This window comes from Lactuca saligna, chromosome 4 (genome assembly GCF_052625555.1).
Source record: "Lactuca saligna cultivar CGN05327 chromosome 4, ASM5262555v1, whole genome shotgun sequence".
NCBI lineage: Eukaryota > Viridiplantae > Streptophyta > Magnoliopsida > Asterales > Asteraceae > Lactuca > Lactuca saligna.
Genome location: NC_136420.1, coordinates 156,987,322 through 157,007,944, shown reverse-complemented (window position 1 = coordinate 157,007,944; position 20,623 = coordinate 156,987,322). Strand labels below are relative to the sequence as shown.

At 34.9% G+C, this 20,623-nt stretch overlaps 1 pseudogene; it reads left to right on the top strand.

Annotated features, from left to right (window-relative positions):
- The first annotated feature begins 10,119 nt into the window (after window positions 1-10,119).
- LOC145040283 (magnesium protoporphyrin IX methyltransferase, chloroplastic pseudogene) lies at window positions 10,120-14,442 on the top strand (annotated as a pseudogene).
- Window positions 14,443-20,623: the final 6,181 nt, after the last annotated feature.

Genomic DNA, 20,623 nt, shown 5'->3' with positions numbered 1-20,623 from the left:
AATACACATAATTTCACATAATACTTAAATATTTCATCTTTATTACTTTAAAAAGAGTTACAATAGTTGACCTAGACTATTACATTGTCAAAAATGCTTAGCCCCAAAACCCGGGCGTTACAATTTTCTCCCCCTTAGGATGATTCTGTCCCGGAATCATGCATCAACAAACAGATGTGGATAGCGACTCATCATGTCACTCTCTGTTTCCCAAGTGAGATTTGACCCATTCGAATGTTTCCATCAGACTAGCACTAAGTCGACCATCTTGCGTCGTAACTTCTTAGTCTTACGGTCAACAATTACCTCAGGCTCTTCGATCAACCTTTTATTCTCATCCATCCTTAACTCTGAGATTGGAATTATGTCGGGAACTTCTCCCATGAATTTCCTCAGATAACACACATGGAAAGGTGTTATGAATACCATTGAGTTCTTCGGGTAATTCCAGCTTGTAAGCTTGGTTCCCAATCTTCTGAAGAACTTTGAATGGTCCAATAAACCTTGGACTCAAATTTCCTCGTTTCCCGAATCGTATAAGTCCCTTCCACGGTGAGACTTTAAGCAAAACCGAATCCCCAACTTCGAAGGTCATCAGTCGTCTTTTCTTGTCAGCATAGCTCTTCTGACGATCCTGAGCTGCTAACATCCTTTCCCTAATCACCTTTAGTTTCTTAGCAGTTTCATGGACTATCTCGGGGCCCATAAACTGCTTCTCTCCGGCTTCAAGCCAACAAGACGGCATACGACACTTTTGTCCGTACAAGGCTTGATAAGGTGCCATCTTGATGCTCGAGTGGAAACTGTTGTTGTAGGAAAATTCCACCAGAGGTAAGTGCTCGTCCCAGTTCCCTTGGAACTCGAGGGTACATGCTCTCAACATATCTTCTAGTGTTTGAATCGTTCTTTCACTCTGGCCATCGGTTTGCGGAAGGGAAGCTGTACTCAAACACAATTTCGTACCCAATTCCTCTTGTAGGCTTCTCCAAAATCTTGATGTGAAACGACTATCATAATCTGATACAATCGTAAGAGGAACACCGTGAAGTCTTACAATTTCCTTCACGTAAGCATTTGCGAGCTTATCCATAGACCACTTTTCGTTGGCTGCTATGAAGTGTGCACTCTTGGTGAAACGATTCACGACTACGCACATCATGTCGTGACCGTTCTTCGTCCTGGGTAGTTTAGTCACAAAATCCATAGTGATGTCCTCCCATTTACCTATGGGTACAGGTAAAGGTTCTAAACTCCCATACGGTTTCTGATGTTATGCCTTAACTCTCGCACATGTTACACACTCGGCCACATACTTCGCAACATCGAGCTTCATCGTAGGCCACCAGTAGTAGGGTTTTAAGTCCCTATACATTTTAATGCTACCAGGATGAATTGAGTACATGGTCTTGTGTGATTCTTCCATTAGAAGATCTCTTATTCCTCCCGTCTTAGGTACCCAAATCCGATCATGGAATACCTTTAGTCCTCAACTGTTTGTTCCGAACATTAACGTTTTGCCCAAACGTTCTACCTTTCGGTCATTCTTCTCTAAAGCTTCTTCTTGAGCTTTCCTGATACTTTCCACAATCTTCGAGACGACTTCAATCCTCAATGCTCTTGACCTTTTCCTTTCAAGGTTGACTTTCCGACTAAGAGAATCAGCAACAACATTTGCTTTACTGGGGTGGTAAATTATCTCACAGTCATAGTCATTGAGTAGTTCTAACCAACATCGTTGCCTCATGTTCAATTCTTTCTGATTAAAGAGATACTGGAGACTCTTATGATCAGTGAAAAGCTTGCACTTCGTGTCGTAGAGATAATGCCTCCATATCTTTAAAGCAAATACTACTGCTGCCAACTCCAAATCATGAGCGGGGTAGTTCTTTTCATGCTCTTTCAATTGTCGAGATGCGTATGCTATCACCTTTTCTCTCTGGGTTAGAACACAACCCAACCCGACTCCAGATGCGTCACTATAAACCGCGAAGTCTTCAACTCCATCGGGTAGAGAAAGTATCGGTGCTTCACATAACTTCTTCTTTAGCTTCTCGAATGCCTCATCATGTTTCTCACTCCACGTATATGTAGCTCCTTTGTGGGTCAACGTTGTTAATGGAGCAGCTATCGAAGAAAAGCCTTGGATAAATCGTCGGTAACATCTGGCTAATCCTAGAAAGCTTCGAATCTCCGTGGGACTTTTTGGTCGTTCCCACTTCATTACAGCTTTGATTTTTGCGGGATCAACCATTATTCACTCCTGGTTAACCACATGACCTAACAATTGGACTTCTCGAATCCAAAAATCACACGTGGAGAACTTAGCGTAAAGCTTCTCCTTCTTTAACACTTCCAACACTTCCAGTAGATTCTTGTCATGCTCCTCTTGGCTCTTCGAGTAGATCAGAATGTCGTCGATGAACACTATCACATATTTATCGAGGAATGGTTTACAAACCCTGTTCATCAAATCCATGAATGTTGTAGGAGCATTGGTTAGTCCAAATGACATAACCAAGAACTTGTAGTCTACATATCGAGTTCTGAATGCAGTCTTCTCAATATCCTGATCTCTCACTTTCAGCTGATGATATCCCGACCTAAAATCAATGTTTGAGAAGTAGCTCGAACCTTGCACCTGATCGAATAGGTCGTCAATCCTCGGTAATGGATACTTGTTCTTCACTGTTGCCTTGTTCAGCTCTCGGTAGTCTATACACATTCTCATACTTCCGTATTTTTTCTTCACGAATAACACCGGAGCTCCCCAGGGTGATGAACTAGATCGAATGAAACCGTTGTCCAACAGCTCCTGAAGTTGCGTCATAAGCTCCTTCATCTCCGTTGGCGCTAATCAGTAAGGTGCCTTTGCTATCGGTGTTGTACCTGGTAACAAGTCTATCCGAAACTCCACTTGCCTATCAGGTGGTAATCCATGAAGATCTTCGGGAAAGACTTCCGGATAATCACACACAACCGGTATATTGTGCACCTCTTTCTTTTCCTTCTTAGCATCGATTACGAATACCAAGTATGATGCACATCCTTTGGACAAACATTTCCTGGCTTTCATTAGGGAGATGATTCCAGAATTCACTCTGCGTTTGTCCTCATACACCATAAATGATTCTTTTCCAGGTGGGTTGACCCTTACTATCTTCTTTCGACATTGAATCTCATCATCGTTGGCGCTAAGCCAATCCATACCCAAGACGATGTCGAAACCGTTTAACTCTATGGGTAATAGCTCTTCGTGGAATTCGTTTCCGATTAGGTCGATGACGATGTTTCTAATACGATTACTAACAGGTACGAATTTGTCACTGGCATCTTCTACAATTAGGGCATTATCAAGTTTTTCTATAGGTAATGCTAGTTTCCCACCAAATTATATGACACAAAGGAGTAGTTGGCTCCGGAATCAAATAGTATATTTGCAGGCAAACCATTTACAAGAAAGGTACCTGAAGCGACATCTGCTACCTCCTTCGCAGCCTCGAGCGTCAGTTGGAAGGCTCTATCCTTCGGCTTCGGTGGTATGTTGAGACTTCCTGCCTCCTTCTTCTTCGGGCAATCCTTTGAAATGTGCCCCTCCTCGTTGCACTCATAACAGACCTTCTTAGTGAACATGCATTCATTAGCATAGTGCCCAAGCTTTCCACACTTGAAATAAGTGACCCCTCTGTCACACTTTCCAGAGTGCTTTTTCTTGCACTTGTTACACCAATTCTCTTCTGATCGTCCTCCTCTCGAACCAGATTTCGAGAATTTACTCTTCTTTCCGGACCTTGAGGATCCATCAAACTTCCTTTTCTAGAGTGCTTTTTCTTGCACTTGTCACACTACGCGGGGCGTAGTCCTCGGATAAGAATGCCAGCCGAAGCCAGATGTCTCGCACAATCGGATGGATCAGATGCAAGGTTACACGGGGCGTAACTCCTTCGGACGCGGGGCGTAGATGCGAGGGCAACGTAGTGCGAATCCGGAGTAAGGCTTGATAAGCAAGCGGCGGTCCAGATGCTGCCACGTCATCAACTTCGCACCAGATTCGTGATTTTCTACTCCGACTTCTAAAAATCATAACTCTCTCATACGAGCTTCATTTTTGACATTCTTTATATCCACACGAAGGTGGGAACGTACTCCACAACTTTCGTTTAGACTCCGTTGGCTAATTTTGACTTTATATTAAAAGTTATATTATTAATAGGTCGGGACAAGATTGGTCCGTTAAAAATTCATAACCTCTTCATCCGACGTCCGTTTTTGCCTATCTTTTTCTCTTTATGCTACTCTTAACGAGGCCTTCAATTCTCGTTTAGGTTGTGTCGGCTAAAAACCGCTCGGTCTATTATTCAGATTACGGGCTGTACACTCCTCAGCCGAAACTTTGAAAAATCATAATTTCCTTATACGAAGTTAGATTTGGGTGTTCTTTTTATGGACGCTCCCGGTTTAATGTATTCTACGAATTTTGTTTAGATCTCTAAGGCTAAATCTCGCTATATCGTAAATTCACTATTTACGCTTCCCAGTATCGTGTCGGTTCCGTCGCGAAACTTCAACGGGTCATAACTTCTTCGTTATAACTCGAATTTTGGCGTTCTTTATATCCCCGGAATCCTTGTTTCGACTACTAAAAACTTTATATAAAGATATCGGGCTTATCTCATATTTTATTTTGATGCTTATTTTTATTCTTTATTAATTATACATTTATAATTAAATAATAAGCATATGAATACACATAATTTCATATAATACTCAAATATTTCATCTTTATTACTTCAAAAAGAGTTAAAATAGCTGACCTAGACTATTACATTGTCAAAAATGCTTAGCCCTGAAACCCGGGTGTTACAGCGAATTAGTTTTCAAAGATTGACCTGAGATCCGGGTATCACCAGTTGCGAGTATTAGTGGAGGAGGATGTTTCGAAGAAAGCCTTCTGAACTCGTTACAGACACTATGAGTTCGTATTAATGCCATTCGGATTGACCCATGCGTCCGCATTATTCGTGGATCTAATGAATAGGGCGTCTCGACCTTACTTGGATCAGTTCGTCATCGTATTCATCAATGCCATACTTATCTATTCTCGTAGTGAGGAGGGGAATAGTAAACACCTACGACTGATCTTAGAAATGCTACGGTCATAGAAGCTCTACACGAAGTTCTCTAAATGCGAATTTCGGATCCGAAGAGTCGAATTCTTATGTCACGTGGATTAGCGAGGAGGGAATCCACGTGGACCCATCCAAAATCAAAGCGATTAAGAACTATGCAGCACCGAAGAAGCCTACAGAAATTAGTCAATTTCTAGGTCTCACTGGCTACTATTGCAGGTTCATACATAACTTCTCACAAATTGCGAAACCTCTTACGACATTGACTCAGAAGGGTGTGGCTTTTGACTGGGAAGAGAAACAAGAGAAAGCGTTCTAAACACTGAAACGAGCCATATGCACCGCACCGATACTATCCCTCCTAGAAGGAATAGAAGACTTCGTGGTCTATTGCGATGCATCCAACCAAGGGCTCGGCTGTGATTTGATGCAACGAGGTAAGGTCATCACCTATGCCTCAAGGCAGTTGAAGAAGCACGAGGTCAACTACACCACACATGACCTTGAGTTAGGAGCTGTTGTGTTTGCTCTGAAGATCTGGAGACACTACCTGTATGGTACAAGAAGCACTATCTTTACAGATCACAAAAGCCTACAACATATATTCAACCAGAAGGAGCTCAATATGAGACAACGACGGTGGGTCGAACTACTCAATGACTACGAATGCGAAATTCGTTATCATCCGGGTAAAGCCAACGTAGTAGCAGACGCCCTAAGTCAGAAAGAATATTCTGGTCGAAGAGTCAAATCATTGACTATGACTATCCATTCGCATTTGTCTACACAAATTAAGGAGGCTCAACTCGAAGCCTTAAAACGTGAAAATGTGGCGAGTGAATCCCTGAGGGGGATGGATAAGAACATGGAAGTCAAAGGTGGCAGAGCCTTATACCTCATGGACCAGATCTGGACACCGAAGCACGGTGGCTTCTGAGACTTGCTACCTTCATAAGTAAATTCCTTACTTGCGCCAAGATCAAGGTCGACTGCCAGGAACCCTCAGGTTTACTACAACGACCAGAGATACCGGAATGGAAGTGGGAGCGGATCACTATGGACTTCATAACCAAGTTACCCAAGACAACGGGTGGACTTGATACCATTTGGTTCATCGTCGATATATTGAGCAAATCCGCACACTTCCTTCCTATCAAAGAGATAGACAAGATGGAGAAACTTACAAGAACATACATTAAGGAGATCATACGACTACATGGTCTTCCTATATCCATTACCTCTGATAAAGATAGTAGATTCACTTCAAGGTTTTGGCAGTCACTATAAAGTTCCCTTGGAACCAGACTGGACATGAGTACAACCTAGCATCCATAGACCGACAAACAAAGTGAGAGAACTATCCAAACCTTGGAAGATATGTTGTGAGCCTGTGTGATCAACTTTGGGAAGACATATGATACTCATTTACCCCTTGTCAAGTTTTCCTACAACAATTGTTATCACATGAGCATAAAAGTTGCTCCATTTGAAGCCCTCTATAGCCGAAAGTGCAGATCCCCTCTGTGTTGGTCTGAGGTGGGTGATACAGTTATCTAAAGGACGAGTTCTTGACAGCACTCTCACGGGTCCGAAGATCATTCAGGAAACGACAAAGAAGATTGTTCAGATTCGTGAACGATTGAAAGCCTCCAGAGACCGACAGAAAAGCTACGCAGACAAACGAAGGAAACCTTTGGAATTCTAGGTGGGAGAGCGAGTTCTCTTGAAAGTCTCACCCAGGAGGGCTTGATACACTTCGGAAAGCGTGGGAAGATCAATCCGAGATACATAGGGCCTTTCGAGATTCTCGCTAGAATCGGCCATGTAGCTTACAAACTCAACCTACCTCATGAACTTAGTAACGTACATTCTACTTTCCACGTATCGAACTTGAAACATTGTCTATCCGATGAGACTCTTGTAATCCTACACGATGAGATCCAGATAAACGATAGCCACAACTTCGTGGAAGAACCTATAGAGATCATGGACTGAGAGGTAAAGCAAATGAAGCAAAGTCGTATCCTAATAGTGAAGGTTCGCTGGAACGCCAAGCGAGGACCTGAATTTACTTGGGAATGCGAAGATCAAATGAAACTGAAATATCCTCATCTTTTCGCTTAGTTATTTGTATCTACTTATTTGGTTAAACTCTAAATTCGGGACGAAATTCCCTCTAACGAGGGGATGATGTGACAACACGAAATTTATATCTTGTATACACTGTTCACTTCAATCAAAGCCAGACTTGTTTATGCTAACTTTTAGCCCCAATTAGAGTCTGTTTTAGCATTCTGAGCTTAGCGCACCAAAGGAATGTGTGAAAGGGAATACCAATTGAACTTGTAATCTATCAAGCAATGCCATAAACCCTCAAAAGAGGAGTTTACAGCGAAGACCATTGAGTTTATGGCCGTAAACTCATGGTGGCCATAAACTCCATAATATATATATATATATATATATATATATATATATATGACACTTAGTCATTTTTCAATCATTTTCACTATTCCAAGCTTGAAAAATCGGATTCTCTCCCAATGATCTTAAGGGTTTTGCTTCTAATCTTTGAAAATGTAAGTAAATCCTTCCATCTGTGTGTTGATACATCACTTCTTCTTGATTTCTTCCTTGAATTCATCCACAAATTCGTCTTTTTAACCTAGATCTTCAAGATCATCAAGAAGACCAAGAACACTTAAGTGTTTTGGGCCAAAAACACCCCTATTTGCTTTCAAAATGTAAGCATACTACCCTTAGCTTGTTACATACTAGAACCATTTGTTAAACAACTAGAAAACACCAAGAAATCATGAAAAAAGCATATTTGTGGCCAAGGCAATCTCCCTTGTCCGTAAAATCTATTTAGTGGTGCAAAGTTGCCACAACACCTTCCTAAGCCTTGGAACTAGGTCTAGAACACTTCCAAGATGAGTATAGTACCTGAAACATCAAAATGCTACAAGATACCATGAGTTTACAGCCATAAACTCATGGGGCCTGAAACCGATGGGCCGTAAACTCATGGGGGTTTACACTTGGGTCGTAAACTCCAAAATGAGGCCCTACAACCCTTTGATGCAACCCTTTGTACTTCTAGCACTTGAATCAAAGTGTTTCACATGTCCTAGGGTGTCTTTACTTGCTTAATTAGTTTCTTAATCACTAATTAGATATGTCATTATATGTTAAATAGTATCCGTGTATGTGTTCAAGTCTTCACTTGGCACTTAGCATCATATACATCGCTTTCATCCAAACCACTCACTACAGGTGAGTTCATACCCATTAATCAACCTTTTAAATGATTTTAAATGCTTTTATGGGGGGGGGGGATACAAGTTAAATCATTATAGTTATTATATCAGTCACATGTGATTAATAACTATCAAAAAAATGTATTTACTATACTTTTAACTGTTTTATCAAACAAACTATTTCAAAATGAGTATCAAACTCTTTTACATGCTAAACTTTTTATCAAACTTGTTATTTTATGCTAAATCTTTCCTTTAACTATGTTTAAACTTATATATTGTCAAAACTATGTCTAATGCATATATAGTTATACAAGTAAGGTTTGAAGGACTTAGGATCGATAACTCACTTTATTTCCTGTTCCTTGTTTGGTTGTGGACTTAGAGTACCCTGTTGTTTGTCCGAGTATCGTTTGATCCTTAGTTATATATTACATATATATGTATAGATATAAAAGCTTTTACCTTAGTTCCAACACCTTTGGGTAGCAAAGGTGTATAAACTTAATAAGTCATTCAAACAACTTTATTAATAAATTATAATAGGTATAGTTTAAAGGTATACTACTCACTATTTCTAGAACAATGAAACATACAAAGAGTCAGTTCATACATGAGTCAATACACACTATTCATATACAATAGAACATACTATGAAGAGAGACTAAGGAAACTTACACGATACTATACATGAGATCATAATATACAAATAATAGAATATGATAACTAGAATGTGACATACTAATTTCGGATACAACAAGACATTGTTGCATCATATTGTAACCAGAGTCTCCTAGAGGGAGAGCGGGCATCGTATGTATAGATCTATATGGGAGAGACACTCCTACACCCCGACTGCTAGCTACAGTCCCAGCTGATAAGGCAAAGGGGTGAGAAAATGTCACCTTACTATTTTATGACTCGGGAAGGTCATCCGTTATTCAGCAGTCAATCATTATGGTTACAAACGAGTTCACATCTACACGTTTAATTAACCAACTATGAATTAAACGCAATAAGACTCTCCGAGGTGTGTAGCTCATTTAATACGACCTGGAGTCTTTATTTCATTACTTTATAACCAATAGTGTCACTATTGAGATAAAACATTCTTTTCCCCTACTGCATTTACTTTGTGACTTTTTCACATAAATGACAACATCAACTATATTTTATAATGATAGTTTCACTTGGAAAAACTCATACATTTACAAAGAACAAACATACAATTAGTTGGGTCTTGGCAAAAGACTACATTTCAGTAGATAATATAGAATTTTCTAGGAAGTACAAGCATTTACAAACATTTACAAAACACTTACATTACACTGTTACAAACATTTTTATACAAACAATGACACTAAAATGCTTATGAACTCACCATCTTTAAAGCTGATAAACTCTTTCAAAATAACTTGTATTCTCAAGTCATCAGTAGACAGGTACTGATGCCAGCTTTTGAGAAGATGGAGAATATTCAAGACTCATCTTTTATTTTGATTCATAGTTTTGGTGTCTTATTAACTATACAAAACACATTTGTACTAAAGTATATTATTGATGCAATGGATGATGTTGTTTGCTTGTTTACTATTATGCCTTTTTGTGATACTATACATGACGTCCTCCACCCCAGAACGTTTCGGCCATTCCGGTTTTGGGGTGTGACAATTTCACTCGCAGACCCCGAGAAGGATTAGCAGTTGCAGGCGAAGGAGTTTGGCGGTGGTGATATGGAAGTCGTGAGGGAGTATTTCACTAATGACAGGTTTCAGAGGTGGAATAAGATATATGGAGACATCGATGATGTGAATAAGGTTCAATTGGATATAAGAATTGGACACGTGAAGACGGTGGAAAATGTGATGAAAATGTTGACAGATGAAGGTTCGCTACGAGGCATTACTGTTTGCAATGCAGGGTGTAACACTGGATTGCTCTCTATTCCCTTGGCCAAAGAAGGCGCCATTGTTTTAGCTAGTGATATTTCATCTTTCATGGTTTCCGAAGCTCAGAAAAAGGTTAATTGCACTTCATCTTACTCAAACAACAATCTAATCTCTTAACTCCATGATTGATAATTAATACTAAATCATCCTCTAGGAAAAAGAAGAATTACCCCAAATATGAAAGATGATCTACAGATGCACATGTAAGTATTTTTTATTATTCATTGATTCTTTTTCTACATAGAATGTTGTGAATGGATTAGCATATGATTGATTTGTATGATATTTGTGAATAACATGTTAATAAACACGCCATGTAGGGGTGTTTTTTTTTCTCCATTGGAGAAAAAGGTTGTAATATGTTTTTGAAGTCTGTAAATATAGCTTGCTCAAGGCTTGTTTTCATGTTAGTATGAATGTCATCAGTTTGGATTTAGAATGTAAATAACAATAAATAGGTGTAAAATAGAGATTCTGATAGAATATTCAAAAACCATTCTGCAAGAATAGTTTATTTTGTAAGAATATTGATTGTTGTATTCTGATAGAATTGTAGTTTATTTTTTATATGTTTAATGTGCAGTTGTTACAAGTGTATCACTACAAAATATTTTTCAATAAATTTGTGATAGAAATGGCTTGAAGACCTGATGGGAAAGATTTGAAGAATGAATTAAAGAATGATCACACTCATACAATGTAATTAAGAATGTTGTTATTTTTTTTAGGAATTACACTTGTTATTTTTTCAAAATGTTGTTATTATTCAATGAATCACAATCATGCAATGTAATTATTTGGTATATTATTAGTTCAAGAATCGATTTTGTGTATTCTTTCAGAATGTATTTAGTAGTTTATTATTGGCATTCTGTCATTCTGACAGAAGAAAATCGAAAATATACTTACTAGTTCATGGTTGACATTCTATCATTCTGATAGAATAAAATCGAAAAATATATTTACAAGTGTATGGTTGACATTCTATCATTCTGACAGAATAAAATAAGATTTTTAAATTTGAATTAATTTAAAATATTCAGATTTTTTAAAATAAAAGAATTAATTATCCCTAAAAATCCGAAAATTTCCTTTTTTAAAATAGGTTAATTGACTAAAATGCCCTTATGCTGAAATTAGTGTGATTATATGATACATGTTATCCTGTTCTAATATCATAGACCCTCAGATCATAACATTTGATTCTATTCCATCCGGTGGTCCAGATCTGTGCATTTTGACACATAATAACTACTAAAAACAATACAGCCTAACCCTATATATATATATATATATATATATATATATATATATATATATATATATATATATATATATATATGTTTATTTGAAACCATTTTAATTTTGTAAGACATGAGGATACGATCCTAGCTACTAATCTTAGAGATCAAAAAGTTAAAAAAAAAAATCTAAAATGCAAAATTAAAGGAAAAATCCGAAAATTCTTCTACTTCTTTGTAAATTATTATTTTCGTCGTTTTATTTACCTAAATAAATAATAAATAAACAAATAAAATAAAAATTACATTTTTTTAAATATACCAAAATAATATTATATTATATATATATTCAAATGTAATTTTTAAAATGTTACAATATTTAATGTTTCGCTAGAATTGTTAGATATATTAAAATATTCTAATATTCTATTAAAATTGTTAAAACTTTAGAATATTATAATATTCTAATAGAATTATTTGAATATTTGTAGTTTAAAATCCTAATCGAATATGTAAATACTCTAAAAATTTTGTTTTAATTTTTATAATAGAATATTCTATTAGAATATTTGATAGATATTTAAAAAAAACTTTAATTTTTATTTTATATATTTACTTAATTTTATTTTTTTATATTTTTTGAAAAATTTAAATGACGAAAATAGTATTTTTGAAATTTTTTTCGAAAAATTTCAATTATCTTTCATTTCAAGATTATATTTTTATTTTCAAAATTAGTGGCTAGAATAGCATCCACATATCTCAAAAAATATAGTGGTATTAAATGAACCTAATTTTATATATATATATATATATATATATATATATATATATATATATATATATATATATATATATATATATATATATATATATATATATATATATATATATGTGTGTGTGTGTGTGTGTGTGTGTGTGTGTGTTTTATGAAAAACAAAAACCCTAAAAATCATAAAATACATAAAAAAATATTTAGAGATCTCAAATATATATATTTTTTGACTTTATATTCTTTAAAACCGTACCTTTTTATATAAATTTGCTGATTTTTTTTGAAAAAAGCCAAAATAAATAAATAAATAGTTTATTTTTTAATTTTTTTCAACGAATTTATAAAAAAAGTTGCGGTTTTAAAAATAAATAAAAAAAAGATTTGTGACGTTTATGTAATTTTTTATGCATCTTATGATTTTTAGCGTTTTTTTTTTCCATATAACCCTTCCAAATATATATATATATATATATATATATATATATATATATATATATATATATATATATATATATATATATATATATATATATATATATCTGTGTGTGTGTTTATTATACAACTAGCTTATAACCCGTGTGAACCACAGTTATAAAATTAATTATATTTTTATAAAAAAATCATAACTATTAATCAATTATTTTAAATAAATTATTATTTAAGATATATATTTTATTTAGTTATGTAACATTATAATCTTTGACTCAAATAAACAAGTGTTTAAATTTGAATTGAATCTTATATGATATGTATTTATGTGTAGAAGACTTGTCATATATTTAAATAAAGAAAAAATATAATGATATTTTGCAAATATTAATTAGGAGAATCAAAAGAGTGACAAGTGACAGAATATTAAATAAGAGGTCTAATTGAGTGCCACGGAACAAAAAATTATTCATTTATTAGAATAGGAGATGAGATATATTATTTTTGAACTCCTTAGGCAACAGTACTTCTCTATGATTGGCTGAATTTTTTTTTTTTGTTATTTTCTCTCTCTTTTTGTGTAGTTTGTGAATTTATAATATATAATACTTAATTGACAGATCATGGGTCGGTGCTTGTTATGTGTGATGTTCATATTTATGTAGCTTCTTATTTTCCATGTTTTATTCACCGCTCTTCCTCACCGCCTCCCATTCCCAATCAGATACGATTTCTTCCACCACTTTCATTTTCTTCCTAGGTTACAATCGATCCTGTATCTCAAAAAAAAAAAAAAAAAAAAAACCACCATCGCCCTCTACATCACCGGCAACGACTGAAAACTTCCTTCTTATTACTCCACCGCTTATCCATCCAGTATATATATATATATATATATATATCCAAAAACATCGCCTATAACTGTATCTCTTTGTTTATTTTGATGATATCGCCTAATCCTCTGAAGCTATCACCTAATCATTTTTAGGACGGTGTCCTCCACCGAATCGAATCCCTATGTAGGCAAATCAACAATCGTTAAATCTCTTTTAACATATGTTTGCTCAAATCGGTTCCGAAGGTATGTTCATCAATACATTAGGCCTCTTTTGTATATGCATCTGCTCATCTGATCAGTCACTTCAACCGCCTTCAACCCTCGATTTCCCATCAAAGAGATATTCATCTCTCAATAAATTGCATCGACTTCAGTTATCTAGATTCCTTTGAAGATTGCATGCCCTAATTTGACTGTCAATTTTGGATATTTATAGATACAGATTGTGCGATTTGTAGGTGGTGGTTGTTCTATGTGGGTTTTTGACTCTAAGGTTATCTGAAACCCATTGAAGCTAGCATCTTCCTCCCGAAAGGCAGCGGAGACTTGAATAATGTTGTCGTTCTTTCTTGATTTTTGTATTGGGATTAATTAACCCGCTTCTTTTATATTTTTGGGATTAATTGAATAGTAGGTCATGCCTAACGGGTATCCGACTATGTTGGGTCGGTTGAGGTGTGTAAAAAAATAAGTTTTATTTTTCGTTTGATAAATTAAACTAACATTTGCATTGTGTTTAATGTAACTGAAATTGTTGTTTGCAGGTAGGGAAGTTGGCTGATGTTGTGATTTGGGGATCATCGTTCTTTGGGAAAAAACCATAATTATTAAGGCCTTTTGGAATTATTAGGTATATATGAAATATCAAGCAACAGATAGGCGTTTGAGTTTCCACAACTTGAAAATTTTCAACCAAACTAACCTTCATTGTTATTGTTAGTGACAATGTTTGTTCGGAATGGTTTTACAGGCTCAGTTATTGCTAATTATGTTCAACAGACCATTATTAGAAAATAAAATGAAGTACACCCTCTTATTTCTTGAATCATTTAGCCTTATTTTTACATCTAAATTCCTAATTGAGATTAATAACTTACATTATGATCAAATAATATTTGTTCCCTTCAATCCAGGTGATGAATACTAAATCTGAGGAACCTCCTGCCATGGAAATTGAGGTATCCATTTACTTTCTTCACCTCATACCCTACAACACATCAAATTCTCAAATAATCTCATGTTACTTCTACTCGCTACATATACTCTACAATTTTATTATATTTTTCAATTTTCTAAAAGACTAATACGTTGTTTTATATCATTAGTTTTTGCAGGTTATTTTCACAAATGAATCAAATATCAAACACTGGAAGAACAAGTCATAGGTGGCAATGGATTCCAAAATTGGAAGACTCGGCATCGTCATCAAACTGACAAATGTCCCGATTCAGGTATTTGTAAAAAGGACAATAATATACTTTCACTATAACTGCTGGTACAAGTGCAAATGCAAGAGTATTAATTCCTTTTGAAGATCTGAAGCCTATTTCAAAATTAAATATTTATTCGTTTGAGGCAACTAAAAGGCAATGCTTTTGGATAGTTTTTATGTTTGTTTCTAATTACAATGATAGCGTTGTGGAATTGTTGATTCCAGTGAGCCAGCTTTCATAACATATAAGGTTATTTTGTTTACTAATTGTTATTTTTTTGGGGTTTCTAATGATATTATTCATAATTTATGCATGATTTTTTTACAGTTTTAGTTGTAATTACTCTTTTAGATGATTTTTTTGGCAATTTGTTTGAATTGTAACGGAAAGGGGATCTCATTCCTTGACATTGAAACCATAACTTTGCAAAAAGTTTCAGATCTTTACAATTGGTAAGCAAAATTCTCATCTTACCCTTTTAATTTAATTTTTTCAGTTTACTCTTTTCCGATATAGTGGTTTACAAGAATTTCCTTTTAGGGGTTTGATTTGATGGATGTAATGGAATGACGACTGAATGGAATGGACAAGTTAATTTAATGAGTTATTACATTCAATAATCATATTGTATTGGCCGATAAGAAGGGAATGAATTTTCATTTAACTTTTTTTTAGTATACGTAAATGTGTACAAAAATACAAAATTTAGCATAATAAAAGTTTATTAAAATTTGTATATTTTGTTGGATTATCCTTTCAATTGTGTAGATGATATTCAAATATTTGATTACGATTATTTGTTATCACATAATAACCAAATATAACATTGCACTATGATTTTATTAGAACAAAATATTTATATAATTTCACTATCATTTTACTTGAAAAACTAAGCAATTGTTTGAATTTTCTTTTAGGTTCCTATCATGACGGTTATTAAAGATACGAGTATGGAAATCGATGAGAAAGTTGTGTGAATGCTTGGTGATTATGCTGCTTTGCGTTTGCCATCCATTTAGATAAGATTTGTATATTAATCAAACACAACCACAAAACATTCCAGATTTAACCTTAGGTTTGGAACATGTTCACGTGTTACACACCTTTCTTTTCACCTGCTGGAATTTTGATGAACTTCAAACTAGTATAATTTGTTTCATCCGAAAAACGGGTAAAAACAAGATAATGTTTCAGTTTTGTGCATTTTTTTGGCATGTACAATCCCGCAAAGCGGGAATATTCCCTAGTTATTATTAACTTCCAACCTTGTTTAACTTATTAAATATAAAATATTATTATTAATATAATAGATTATTTGAATTACTAATATAATATATTTATTTTTATAATTTAAATATTATATTAAATACTTCCCGTGACTTTCATAATTTTCATATTTCATATTTCATATTTCACATTATAGTTTTTTTTTCTCTACAGAAATGGCATCAAAATCCCACACTTGGGTGAGGTTCCCAATGACGTCGTTGAGATTTCCATGCAACTTAGCACCAAATGTTTGGGAATGTAATTGTTTATCATGTTGAATGACACAAGAAGGTTTTTCGAACATTTTGACAACCCGCAATTGACAAGACCTATAAAAAAACACTTTAACAAATATATAATTGCTATAAAAATATTGGATTTGCATAGGCCGATATCAACATGGGATTTTAAAATTTGAAAAGTGGGGTGGCATTAACATGCGATGTCTCGTATGTTTCAAATAATTTCCCATAAATAATACTATGTTTGCAGAATGACTTATTGGAAAAATTCAAGTAATTGGAAAAAGAAAAAACGTACCACTTCAAAATTTTGTTTCTCCACAAACAAAGCCTACTTTTTATTTTATTTTATGCATTAAAAATACTGATTCCTTTATAAGACTAATACCATTGGTGACCAAAACTTTGGTTGGCAAAAATATATAATAGAAAAGAAAAGAAAAATTCGTGTACAACAAACAACCGGATTTATCCACCGACAGACTACTTGTGCAAAACTTTCTGCACGTGTCTTCTTTTATTTTATCGAAACCATATATAATTTATTTTGTTACAAAATATAATGTATTACTACTAAAAATATAAACACAAAGCTCTAAAATACAAAACCAATATATATATATATATATATATATATATATATATATATATATATATATATATATATATATATATATATATATATATATATATATATATATATATATTATTGTTTTAAATTTTATAACTTTAAGTAAATGATAATGATAAATCATAGGTTTTCTTTGAAATAAAATAAGTTATTATGTTTCTCATAATCTAAAAAATAATGAATATTAAATTTAAATTACGGAAAGTAAATGAAAGATTATGTTGATTTGGGTTGGTAATGAGAGCAAAAGTTCGATTTTGGTTGAGTTGTTTGGATGAAAGAAAAAGTAATTAGTTTTTTAATAAAGAGTCGGATATATTTGGTTATGAATGAAGATAGTCTAAGAAGTAATTTAATAATCAGACTGCCGGTAACATTAATTTGACAACGAATCCTGTACATGGGGAAAATCTTGTTCATGAAGTCGAATTGATGCTCACGGAAGATCAGGTGGGTTATTGAGCATTTGGAATAAATACTTATTTAGCTGGTGTTTGTTTTCCTACAAAAGCTTTACTTGACCTCTTATGTATGCGTCACGCAGACAACATGCAGACGTTTGGTTTTGCATATTGTTTGTTTTTTAGAAGACCACAGATCTAAAAAGGTTTGTGCGTCCTCTTTTTGGCGCAGATATGAACCTATGTCATCTAACATCTTCTAGCCTTGTCTTACCTCTTCCACAATGTATATTTAACTTTTATAAAACTGTAACACCCCGGCTCTCAGGTATAAACTTTACAGCATTATATTCATTTCGAAAGGTCTACTCGACGAGTTGGATGCCTTGACTCGTCGAGTAGGAACGAACTTGGCCGCATGTCTTAAGTGACCAACTCGACGAGTTGAAGGACATAACTTGACGAGTTGGAGCTAGAGGATGAAACCCTGATTTCCAAGGTTTTTCACCCTATTTAAAGGGTCATTAGCCTCCCTTACACCCTCCAACTCAGAAACCCTAAATCGTATTTACTCTCCATATTTGTGTGTTATTAAGCTTGGAAGGTGGAATTTGGTGGGAAGAGCTTCAAGCCCAATGAGCTTGGAGCAAGGAGAAATCGTGGATCCGAAGTCTACTCCATCTTAGCATCACTTTGAAGGTAACAAGTCGTTACCTTGGCTCTCCCTTAGCTAGATCTCTTCATGCATATGGGTTTAGAACCCTTTCTAATGTATTGTTATAGTATATCCGGATTTGGGGCAAGATATGAGGTTGCAACTACAGATCTGGACTCCTTTAGCCCCTTATTGTCACAAAGTTCTAGTCTTTGTAAAGCTATGGCCTTCCTCTTGCCTTAAATTTCTTCTTTAGCCTAGTTTTGACTCTTAAGGCCTTGCATGCACTTAAAGTTTGCAACTTTACATTGTAACTAGGAACTAGGAGGCTAGATTTACCAATTAAAGCTTTGGAATAACTTAAAATCATCTGGACAAGAAAGGGACTCCATGAACTCAATGAGTCGGATAAGCCAACTCGACGAGTTTGGAAGGGTTTTCCTGTTGTTTAGCTTCTGCATGGACTCGGCGAGTCGGTAAGAGGAGTCAACGAGTCAGTTAGGGTTTTCACAACTTCTCGAGTTCTGGAAGGACTCGACGAGTCAGTGAGCTGCACTCGGCGAGTTGCGTCAACATCAACTGTTGACCTTGACTGGTGACTTTGGCTATGACCAAGGCTTGCCTAAGTTTATGGGGGGCATTTTGGTAATTTGGGAATTTATGGAAAAGGATCATCAGTGGGTGTAGGTGTTGGGCTTGGAGCTGTATTTGGTGGAGTTTGACTTTATCACTTCGAGCTACTTGTGAGGTGAGTTGTCCTCACTATACTAATAAGGTCGAAGGCACCAATGTTGACTCTTTTCATATTTGTATATGGCTTTATTGTATGTTATGCTTTATGATATGTATCTTGGTTATAGGATGGTTTTTAAGTTAGAGATCGGTTAAATTAATACCCTAGTTATAGGATGTTTGCTACGCTAGTGATCGGTAAGATCGGTATTCTGGTTATAGGATGGTTGCTATGTTAAAGTGTCACACCCTCGAACCAGACGGCGGAAACGTTTGAGGGCTCGTGTGACTATCAATTGACATATCATCACAAGGAATATAAATGAAACATAACATAAACATCACCATGCATTACATAATACAACCGTCATTGTTCAAATCAAGTACATTGTTTAATGTTACATATTTCAAAACATAAATTGCATGACAGTCAACATTACACAAAAGAGGTTTCCAAAACACACTTGGTGATTCTTCCGCTTAACGGCTACCTGAGAATACAAATTATTTTGAAAATGGTCAACATATATAATGTTGGTGAGTTCATAAGCATGTTTGATTGAAATTTTTGTAATGTTTGTATAACCTAGAAAATACGACATTTTCTGTAAATTGTATGAAAATGATGTAATCACCGAGTATAAATGTATGTGTGATTTTTATTATAAAAACATGTATGAGTAAGCAATTCAAAAATTTCCTTGTATTGTATCTGTTGTAAGTAAAAGGTAATGAATAATAGTATTTCCCCAGAAAATCCGATATTTTCTCATTTATAAAAGTGTCGTAGTCATTGTATTATTGTATGAATTGTTTTTGTATTATTATGATTTGAGCACTTTGATTCCCGTATTGTATCGATGGTAATGGATCTCTATGTGAGTCATTATAACCATGCATGATAATGACTAATTCGCATGTCTTGGCATTTTTCCAAATGCCTGTTTTGATCAAGGTTTTTTCACCCTAGACTAGCCAAGTCTAACTGTAGCGAATAGCTCAGGTGTGGGGGAGTCACCCCCGTGTAGATCTATACACAAACCCTCGCTTTCCCTTCAGGGGACTCTGATTATAACTACAAGCTACGACCATACACTTAATGGTGCCAACCGAAAAATCTCACTAGATCCCAATGATTGCCACATGAATATGTTTAATGTTAGATGTATTTTGATTTACAGACACTAGATGATACTTGAATGTGAAAAGACACAGCCCAATGAACATGAAAAAAAGGTACAGTTGTGGCTCAGTAGACATGTAAGTTATTTCAAGGATTTTTAGGTATGCAAAAAAGACACTTAAGGCCCACTAAGAATATGATGAATAGTTCAAGCCCAATTATTATGTAAATGGACCACTAAGACCCAATAAACATATAAAGGATAATTTAGGCTCGTTAGGCATGTAATTGGATCACATAATATCAGGACTCCTAATATTTACTGGCATAAAATCTATTTGAAATGAATGGTTGTTTAGTGTTAAGGTGCACCTTACATAAATACCTTTGGTTGATTCAGTTTTTCCCATTAGCTATCTCCACCGTGAAGGCGCCATTTAGCTTCTAGGGTTGTTGTTTTAGTAAGTGTTTGAATATGTTACTAACGAAGCTTCACTCAATTCCACTATCGAATGGGAT